This window comes from Neovison vison, chromosome 1 (genome assembly GCF_020171115.1).
Source record: "Neovison vison isolate M4711 chromosome 1, ASM_NN_V1, whole genome shotgun sequence".
Lineage (NCBI taxonomy): Eukaryota > Metazoa > Chordata > Mammalia > Carnivora > Mustelidae > Neogale > Neogale vison.
This window is the reverse complement of record NC_058091.1, coordinates 224,860,073-224,871,446: the sequence shown is the minus strand read 5'-3', so window position 1 is coordinate 224,871,446 and position 11,374 is coordinate 224,860,073. Positions and strand designations below refer to the sequence as shown.

General features: G+C 38.1%; 1 pseudogene; it reads right to left on the bottom strand.

Moving 5' to 3' along the window:
* Positions 1 to 1,788: 1,788 nt before the first annotated feature.
* LOC122901213 lies at positions 1,789 to 2,531 on the bottom strand (annotated as a pseudogene).
* Positions 2,532 to 11,374: the final 8,843 nt, after the last annotated feature.

Here is an 11,374-nt window from a genome sequence, read left to right as displayed (position 1 = left end):
TCCTGGGATCGAGTCCCGCATCGGGCTCTCTGCTCAGCAGGGAGCCTGCTTCCCCCCCCCCTCTGCCTGCCTCTCTGCCTACTTGTGATTTCTCTCTGTCAAATAAATAAATAAAATCTTTAAAAAAATTTTTTTAAGTCCAGTATAGTTAACAGTATTATGTTAGTTTCAGGGGTATGATATAGTGATTCAACAATTCCATACATTACTCAGTGCTCATCATCATCATGAGTGTACTTCTCATCATGAATTTCTTTTTTTTCTTTCTATTATGTTAGCATATTTACCCCAAAGATACAGATGTAGTGAAAAGAAGGGCTATGTGCACCCCAATGTTCATAGCAGCAGTGTCCACAATAGCCAAACTGTGGGAAGAGCCGAGATGCCCTTCAACAGACAAATGGGTAAAGAAGATGTGGTCCATATATACAATGGAGTATTTACTCAGTCATCAGAAAGGATGAATATCCAACTTTTGCATCAACATGGATGGGACTGGAGGAGATTATGCTAAGTGAAATAAGTCAAGCAGAAAAAGTAATTTATCATATGGTTTTACTTATTTGTGGAACATAAGGAATAGCATGGAGGACATTAGGAGAAGGGAGGGAAAAATGAAGGGGGGAAATTGGAAGGGGAGGAGTTTCATAGCGTTGTGGTCTGAAAATATGCATGGTATGATCTTGATCATTTTGTATTTGTTAAGGGCCAATTTGTGACCCAGTATGTGATCTTTTCTGGAGAATGTTCCATGTGCACTTGAAAAGAATGTGTATTCTGCTGCTTGAGGATGAAAAGTTCTGAATATATCTGTTAAGTCCATATGGTCCTGTGTGTCATTCAAAGCCATTGTTCCCTTGTTGATTTTCTATTTAGATGATCTGTCCATTGCTGTAAGTGGGGTGTTAAAGTCCCCTAGTATTATTGTATTATTATCAATGAGTTTCTTTATGTTTATGATTAAGTGGCTTATATATTTGGGTGCTCCCAAGTTGGGGGCATAAATATTTACAATTGTTAAATCTTCTTGATGTATAGATCCCCTAATTATGATGTAATCCCCTTCTTCAACTCTTGTTATAGTCTGTTTTAAAATCTAGTTTGTCTGATACAAGTATGGCTACTCTGGCTTTCTTTTGACATCCATTACCATGATAGATAATTCTTCACCCCTTACCTTTCAATCTGCAGGTTTCTTTAGGTCTAAAATGAGTCTCTTATAGGCAGCATATCAATGGATCTTGAGTTGCTTTTTTCTCAATTTTGATATCCTATGTCTTTTGATTGGAGTATGTAGCCCATTTACATTCAGAATGATTATTAAAAGATACAAATTTAGAGTCATTGTGTTACCTGGAGAGTTGGTGTTTCTGGTGGTGTTCTCTTGTCCTTTCTAGTCTTTATTGCTTTTGGTTTCTTATCCCCCACTCAAAAAGTCCCCTTTATTATTTCTTTTCTCTTTTTTTCTCAATTAATAACTTCTTTATTCTGGAAAAGCAAATGAAAGTCATATTCATATAAACACTGACATTACAAAGTACAGGGAGAGGGGGAATGGAGAAGGAAACACAAACCTCTACAAATCCTGCTAATACTGTCTCACCAAAAAAGACCATAATGCTTTGCCCCATATTCAATCCCTTATATAATAAGCCACAAATAAAATCTTCTCTGGAAGATACATAGTTCCTCTTTGAGACAGCAGGGAAAAGGGACTGGAAGTTGGGGAAGGAGGCTTTATTCTTTTGGCAGATCCCTCAGTCATTATAGATGTTGCTGCACTGTTAATAAAAAATATATGCTTCTCTGTAAAGCATTAAAAAAAAAATCCAAAGGTGAGATGGCTGAGGTCTCAGCTTAAGTATCTCCAAATACATTGTTGTCCATTCCCTGACCTTCCCATGTGATATTTCTTGGTTGTTTTCTGGATCAATGCCATTCTCTGTTTGTGGGCCTCTGTGGTGCAAGCCTTTTTGTAGGGTCAGATTTCTTCAGAGCCAAATCCTGAGATCCACATGTTCCACTGGCTTTCTAGATGCAGCTGGACATCCTTCACCTCCAGGGTGCTGGACTTGCGATGCCGAGCGAGCTGGCAGGCTGCCGTCACCACACTCTCGATAAAATCATCAGAAATCTGCAGCAGCATCTCTTCCACATCTTCATCCAATTGCTCATTAGGATCCACTTCTCTTACTAAGTCTTGTAATTTCTTCTTGGTCAATACCTGATTGTTTTCAGGGCTGAGTCACCCTCCTGTCCCAGGAGTGCCTGGTATCTTTACCACTGTGGTGCTATTGGTCATGGAGCCTTGTGGAGGGGTGCTGGCTGGTTCCGGTTTTATGGATGAGAAATTGCAGAGGTTGATTAAGGCTGAGGGGCCAAACCGGTTCATAATCTGTAGAGCTTTGGACTTCAGCTCATAGAGCTTATCAAGGTCCTGTTTCTTTTTGGAGCTGTGAGGACCAAGGCCAATCAGAGGCAGCAGCGTCTGTCTCCCCATGATATGCGGAGACTGCCCCAGTGAAGCGTTCCTCTCATTAGCCGGTCGACTCTCCTTTATTATTTCTTGCTGGGCTGGTTTAGTGGTTACAAAATCCTTTAGTTTTTGTTTGTCTGGGAAAGTCTTTATCTCTCCTTGTATTCTGAATGACAGCCTTGCTGGAGAAAGAATTCTTGGCTGCATGTATTTCCCATTCAGCACCTTGAATATTTCCTACCATTTTCTTCTGGCTTGCCAAATTTCTGTGGAAAGATCTGCTCTGAACCTGATCTACCTTCCCTTGGAGGTTAAGGACTTTTTTTCCCTTGCTGCTTTCAGGATTCTTTCCTCATTTTTGTATTTTGTGAATTTGACTATGATATGCCTTGGTGATGGCTGGTTTTTGGTGAATTGAATGGGAATTCTCTGTGCTTCTTTGATTTTGATGTCTGTGTCATTCTCCAGATTGGGAAGTTTTCAGGTATAATTTGTTTGAATATACCTTCTGCTCCCTTTTATCTCTTCATTTTCTGGGACTCCTATGATACAAATGTTATTCCATTTTAATAAGTTGCTGAGTTCCCTAAGTCTACTTTAATGGCTCATTACCTTCTTTCCTCTTCAGTTTCATTATTTTCCATAATTTTATCCTCTCTGTCACTGAGTCTCTCTTCTGTCTTGCTTATCCTCATTTTTAGAGCCTCTATTTGGCATCTTAGTAATAGTATTTTTAATTTTGGCCTAGCTAGATTTAGATCTTTTACCTCTGCAGTAAGGGGGTCTCTAGTGTCTTCTATACTTTTTTCAAACCCAACTAGTATCCCCCTCGTTTTTTTTTTTAAAGATTTTATTTATTTATTTGAGAAACAGGGATAGAGAGAGCATGAGCACAGAGGAAAAGGGAGAAGAAGGCTCCCTGGGGAGCAGAGAGCCCAATGTGGGGCTCAATTCCAGGACCCTGAGATCACAACCTGAGCCAAAGGCAGACATTTAACTGACTGAGCCACCCAGGCAACCCTCAGCTAGTGTCCTTATAATTGTTTTAAATTTTAATTCAGACATCTTACTTATCTCTGTATTTATCTCTGGCTGTCATTCCTTCCTGTTCTTCTTTTGGAGTGAATTTCTCCATCTTGTCATTTTGGGGAGGAGAAAAAAGGCAAATTAAATGAAATTTTAAAATTGATGAAAAAAATTTAAAAAATAAGATAAAAAATACAAGAAGCTAGATCCTAGGTATGTTTTGGTCTGCCTGTTATGAAAAGCTTGATAGAAAAAAGGTAGAAAGAGAAGGAAAAAAATTAAAAATTAAAAAATATAAATTAAAATAAAAAAATTCTTTCTGTATATATATATAAAAAAAGATATAGTGGCTCCATTCTCCACTTGGTGACCCTGTTTAATTTCCTGAGGTGAAGCAAGCTGGTGAGAGAGGAGAGAAAATGGTTGGGCCTTGTTCTCTTGTGTCCCAGGGGAGAAATGCATGCTTCTCTTCAGTAAGCCCTCCAGACACACTAATAGTGACCTGGCCTGTGTCTTTGGTTTCTGTCAGAATCATGCCTTCACACTGTGTCTGAATTGTCCACCTTCCAAACGGCACAGCATTCCTTTGTTTTATTTCCGGTGAGGCTGTTTCAAAGCTCATTGCTTCAGAGACCCTTGTGTTGCAGACCCACACTGATCCTCCAAGAAGGGTTTCCCTGCACTGTTGTTGGTGCCAGCTTGTTGCAGAAGACAGCCATGTGACCACCCAACAGTTCAGAGTTTATGGTAAATCACAGCACACAGCCTGTGCCAGGGTTTGCTGTGCTCTGCCAGCATCCATTCCTGTACTGGTTAGCGAGATGGTTTGGTGGTACCTACAGGACCTTTGCCCTTGGAGAGGCTGTATCACCTCCATGAAATGCACTCCAAATAGGAGAACTGCTTCTCCCTGAGGGACCCTGGGGATCCACAGGCTGTCTGCTGCTGGAGTTCAGCTCTGCTCTCCCACCTGAGCATCCTCGGCTCCCAGGCGGGAATGTGGCAATGTTGCAGACCACTGAAACTGTGCAATGTGCACTTTGCTGTTTGTAGAAAATGCGTGGAATTATAACCCTCTCCTCTTACCCATCAAACGTTTTGGGGCAGAGCTTTTTAGTTTAGTCTCCTGTGTGTTTTCACCGTTTCTTTGTCCCCAGCCCCTGCTCTTTCTCTTTTCCTTCTCTCTTGCCACTCCCTCCATAAGCAGAGCTCCCTTCCTGAAACACTGCCCATGGCTTTCTTTTCCCCAGGAACTCTCTGCAGTTCCTACCTTCCATGGGTTGGTTTTTTTTTTTTTTTTCTTTTCTTTCTTTCTTTCTTTTTTTTTTTTTTTTTAATTTGTAGATGTGTAGCTTTGTTCCCTAAGACTTATGATTGACTTCTTGGATGTTTAGAATGATTTGATATTTATTTAGTTGTGTTCAAGGAAGGAGGCAAGCATAGGGTCACCCTACTCTCCCACCATCTTACCCTCCCCATTTTTAAATTAGATTATTAGATTTTGTTATTGTTGAGTTGTAGGAGTTATATATATATTCTGGATATCAACCTTTTATCAGATGTATGATATGCAAATAATTTCTCCCAATCCATAGTTTGCCTTTCACTCTGTTCATTGTGTCCTTTGATATACAAGGTTTTTACTTTGATGTAGTCCCATTTGTGTACTGTGGCTTTTGTTTGTTGTGCTTTTGGTGTCATATTCAAGTAGTCTTTGCCAAGTCCGATGTCATGAAGTTTTTTCCGTATGTTTTCTTTTAACTGTTCATGTAGTTTTAACTTAAGGAGCTAAATTGTCACTCTCAGTAAGGTTTTTTGTTTGTTTGTTTGTTTGTTTTTCCCTTTGGTGGGATATGTAATTTTAACCACAAGTTCTGACATTATAGATGAAATTTTTTTAAAAAAGTGTATTTGAGATAGTAGTCTGAAGAAAGAAAGGCACAATTCTAAAATTTGTCCCTTCTTGAGAAACTTTATAACATGAACGAACTATTTCAAGTCTTTTTTATAACAAAGGCATAATATCACTTTTAAAACTTCAAATGAAAATATCTTCTAAAATTAGAAATATGCCTTGGTATATTGTTTCAAGCAAGGGAGACAGACTTTATTTTTTATTAAACTTTAAGACATCTCCTATTTATAAAATGTCTGGCTTTGAGACTTTTTATGTTTCAGTCTGGCCAACTTACAATTGCTAAAATTTCATATTTAGAATATGGTGCAATTGTAAAGATACAATCAGTGATCTCAGAACTAACAATTTCTCAGGGAAAAGATTGGCTATTTGGCAATGAAGAGATGACATTTCAAAGTTTAACATTTGTCTATAATTCTGGGAAAAAAGCATGAAACCACCAATTGAAGAGCTTCAGATTTAACAAATATGGCTTTATAGTTATTCCTTCTTCAAGCAAAATGTAGGTTACAAGGTACAAAGAATTGGCTATGACAAGCTATTTTCAGGATAAAATGAAATATAAGTAATTTAATTCTGAAGATATGATGGGATGAGAATGCAGTGATTTTCTAAAATGGGCTCTCTTGAATTCTGTGAACTATGTCTCAAATAAGTGGCTAAGCATACTTCACCTCCCCCCCAAAAAAAACCCCCACAGAAATCAAAGAAGCACTGTGATTTTTTGTTCAAAAAGGTTATCTCTTAATAAAATAACAAGTGTTGCAAAAAGAAACTATAGGAGGACGATTTAACATTCATTGACAAGAAACAATAGGTTGAATAACATTTAATAATATTTTAATAACACAGAAGTAAATAACTTCAGCAAATGTAGCATGTATTTATGTCTCCTCTCTCTTTTCACTAGGGACGAAGGAAATTGAGATTTTTCACAATTCACTGATAGCAGGAGGAGGACCGAGTAGCTATTGTTCACCTGATCTAACAAGGGGGAAGGGCCAAGTAATGGGCTGACCTGGACAAAGGAGATGATGAAAGTTACTTGTGACTTTCTGAGTGGCATAATGAAAATAATTATATTTTGGGCATTGATCCCACAACAATTCAAATACTTACAATGTTCCAGATTCTGTTCTAGGGCCTGGGGATTCACCAGTGGAAAAACACAGTCCACCAACCAACCAACCAACCAACCAACCAACCAAGTGCCCATTCTCATTGAATATAGAAAGAGAAGGTGAGAGAGGGGAGAAGGTTTAATGAATCGGTTGAGATAAGCAGTGTGATAATAATAGTAAAAAGCTGTGCCAGGGGCTTGTTAACTTAGATAGGGTGGTCCTAGAAGACCTCTGTAAAGAAACAAGGTTTGAATGGAGACCTGAGTAAAGGAGACAGCAATCCCTGTGATATCAGAGGGAAGGGAATTCTGGGCAAAGTAAACAGCAAACATGAGGGCCCTGAGACTGGCAGGTGTTTTAAGGACCAGCGAAAAGGGCAGTGTGGTTGGAGCACAGGGATCAAGTGAGCATAGAAGGATTGAAGGCTGAGAGTGAGGCACAGTGGGATCACAAATCCTTATAGGTTTTGGATTTTATTCTAATGTTGGGAAGGCCCTGGATGTTTTGAGCAGAGGCTGACATGAACAAATTTACCTTTTTTCCTATTACCTTTATTCTTCCCCCTATTTATTTATTTATTTATTTATGAATTTTTCAGTGTTCCAAGATTCATTGTTTATGCACCACACCCAGTGCTCCATGCAATACATGTCCTCCTTAATACCCACCACCAGGCTCTCCCAGCCCCCACCTCCCTCTCCTCCCAAACCCTCAGTTTGTTTCTCAGAGTCCAGTCTCTCTTGGCTCATCTCCCACTCTGATTTCCCCCAACTCACTTCTTCTTTCCTTCACCCAATGTCCTCTGTGACAAATTTGCTTTTTAAAAAGATCGCTTTCATTGTTCTGTGGAGAATAGGTTGTATAGGGATAAGAGTGTTTGTTTTCAGGTTCATTTCTGGTTCTATATGGGTAAATATAAATATTTAAAAATTTTCTACAGAGAAGAAACTGATGGTTGACAGAGGGAGAAGAGTAAGAAGATTGGCAAAATGAGTGAAGGAGAGTGGGAGGTACAGGCTTCCACTTACAGAATGAATAAGTCACAGGATTAAAAGGTGCGGGACAGCAAATGTAGTCAAAACTGTAACAGGGTTGTATGGTGACAGATGGCAGCTACTCTTGTCATGAGCATAACATAACCTATAGAGAAGTTGAGTCACTATGTTATATACCTGAAACTAACATTGTCTATAACATTGTATGTCAACTATACTCAAATTTTAAACAAAAAAATTAAAATTTTAATTTTATAGTTTATATTATATTAATATTTATATATTATATTAATATATAAAATATATATAATTATATAGTAATATATTAACATTTTGGGAAGGGTATAGAATTCTATGGGTTTTTATTATTTGAAAGAGTGAGTAAGGAACATGAACAGCAAGGAGGGGTAAAGGGAGAGGGAGAACCAGACTCCCCACTGAGCATGGAGTCTGGTGGGGGGCTTGATCCCAAGACATTGGGATCATGACCATGACCTGAGCCAAAGGCAGACTCTTAACCAAATATGCCACCCAGGTGCTCCGAATTCTATGAGTTTTGACATATGAGTTGATTCGTGAAGTCACCGCTACAGTCAGGGTTGACAACCAGGATAAACTCTGTCCTGATATACCTTTATCATTACATCTTTCTCCCACCTCTAACCATATAGATGATGAATCTCTTCTTCATTACTATAATTTTATCTTTTGAACAGTATTGTATAAGCGAAATCATATAAGGTGTAACCTTTTCAAGTGGGCTTCATTCTTTGAGATCATCTAGGTTATTGCATGTTTCAACAGTTCCTTTTCCCTTGCTGACTAGTATTCCACTGAATGCTACACTATAATTTTTTTATCCATTGACTGGTTGTAAGACATTTGGGCTGTTTCCAGTTTGGGTGATTATGAATAAAGCTGCTATATGCATTCTTGTATAGGTTTTTATGTAAACATGAGTTTACATTTCTTGAGGGTAAATATCCGGTGATGGTGTTGCTGAGTCATATGGTATGTATATGTTCTACTTTTTAGAAAATGACACACTGTCTTTCAGAGTGTTTGTACAATTGTGCATCTCTACTAGCAATGATTGAGAATTCTATTTGTTCCATAGCTTTGGCAGCACCTCGTATTGTCATTATATTTAATTTTAGCCTTTCTATAGAATGTATAGTGCCATATTATCATAGTTTTAATTTGCATTTCCTGAATTGCTGATAATGTTGCACAACTTTTCCTATACTTAGTTAACATCCTTATATCCTTTTGTTGAATTGTCTTTTGCCCTCTAATAGTCTTTGTTCATTTATTAATGGGGTTGTTATCAAATGAGTTTTGAGAATTCCTCTGTATTCTGGATAAAAGCCCTTTTTGTTGGATATGTGACTTATAAATACTTTCTTCCAGTCTTTGGCTTTACTTTTAGTTCTCTTAACAATAAATAACATTTACAGAAAAAAAACTTTTTAAGTTTGATTAAATTAATAATTCTTTTCTTTCACAGATTATGCTTTTAGACTTATGTCTGAGAATTGTGCCTAACCATTAGGCACTACTGGTTTCTTCTAAAAACTTTATAATATTATATTTTACATTTAGAGCTATAATCCTTTAGTTATCATTATCATTTTTACATATATTTTCTTTTATTCTATTTAAAATAGCTTTATTGAGATATAATTGATATATCAAAAGTTGGACTGACTTAGTGTATACAGTTTGATGAGGTTGGAAGTATGTATACATTTGTGAAACCATCACCACAATTAAGGTAATGTATCACCTCCAAAAGCTTCCTCCTAACCTCCACGTGTGTGTATGTGTATGTATGTGTGTGTGTGTGTGTGTGTGTTTGTATAAAGGACACTTAACATGAGGCCTACTCTCTTGACAAATTTTTAAGGGCACAATCCTGAATTATTAACTTAGACAATATGCTATACAGCAGATCTCTTGATCTGCTTATTCATCTTTCACCAGTGAAACTTCAAATCCATTGAACAACTCCCTTCTTCCCCGTGCCTCCGGATCCTAGCAACCACCATTCTGTTTTCATCAGTTTGACTATTTTAATTGTATAACTGGAATCATACAGTATTTTTCTTTTTGTGACTGGGTTATTTTATTTAGCATAACATTTTCCAGGTTCATCCATGTTGTCATATATGGCAGGATTTTTTTTTAATAAACATATAATGTATTTTTATCCCTGGCTTACAGGTCTGTGAATCTCCAGGTTTACACACTTCACAGCACTCACCATAGCACATACCCTCCCCAATGTCCATAACCCTATCACCTCTCCCAACCCCCCTCTCCCCCCCAGCAACGCTCAGTTTTGTTTTGTGAGATTAAGAGTCACTTATGGTTTATCTCCCTCCCAAACCCATCTTGTTTCATTTATTCTTCTCCTACCCCGTTAACCCCCCCCATGTTGCATCTCCACTTCCTCATAACAGGGAGATCATATGATAGTTGTCTTTCTCCGATTGACTTATTTCGCTAAGCATGATACATTCTAGTTCCATCTATGTTGTCGCAAATGGCAAGAATTCATTTCTTTTGAGGGCTGCATAGTATTCCATTGTGTATATATACCACGTCTTCTTTATCCATTCATCTGTTGATGGACATCTAGGTTCTTTCCATACTTTGGCTATTGTAGACATTGCTGCTATAAACTCTCAGGTGCACGTGCCCCTTTGGATCACTACATTTGTATCTTTAGGGTAAATACCCAGTAGTGCAATTGCTGGGTCATAGGGTAGTTCTATTTTCAACATTTTGAGGAACCTCCATGCTGTTTTCCAGAGCGGTTGCACCAGCTTGCATTCCCACCAACACTGTAGGAGGGTTCCCCTTTCTCCGCATCCTCACCAGCATCTGTCATTTCCTGACTTGTTAATTTTAGCCATTCTGACTGGTGTGAGGTGATATTTCATTGTGGTTTTGATTTATGTTTCCCTGATGCCGAGTGATGTGGAGTACTTTTTCATGTGTCTGTTGGCCATCTGGATGTCTTCTGCCCATTTCTTGATTGGATTATTTGTTCTTTGGGTGTTGAGTTGGCTAAGTTCTTTATAGATTTTGGACACTAGCCCTTTATCTGATATGTCGTTTGCAAATATCTTCTCCCATTCTGTAAGTTGTCTTTTGGCTTTGTTAACTGTTTCCCTTGCTGTGAAAAAGCTTTTGATCTTGATGAAATCCCAATATTTCATATTTGCCCTTGCTTCCCTTGCCTTTGGCGATGTTCCTAGGAAGAAGTTGCTGTGGCTGAGGTCGAAGAGGTTGCTGACTGTGTTCTCCTCAAGGATTTTGATGGATTCCTTTCTCACATTGAGGTCCTTCATCCATTTTGAGTCTATTTTTGTGTGTGGTGTAAGGAAATGGTCCAATTTCATTTTTCTGCACGTGGTTGTCCAATTTTCCCAACACCATTTATTGAAAAGGCTGTCTTTTTCTCATTGGACATTCCTTCCTGCTTTGTCGAAGATTAGTTGATCATAGAGTAGAGGGTCTATTTCTGGGCTCTCTGCTGTCTTGATGATGACAGCTTTGTAATAGAACTTGGAACACGGAATTGTGATGCCACCAACTTTGGCTTTCTTTTTCAATATTCCTTTGGCTATTTGAGGTATTTTCTGGTTCCATATAAATTTTAGGATTATTTGTTCCATTCCTTTGACAAAAATAGATATGGTATTTTGATAGGAATTGCATTACACATGTAGATTGCTTTAGGTAGCATAGACATTTTCATAATATTTGTTCTTCCAATCCAGGAGCATGGAACATTTTTCCATTTCTTTGTGTCTTCCTCAATTTCTTTCAT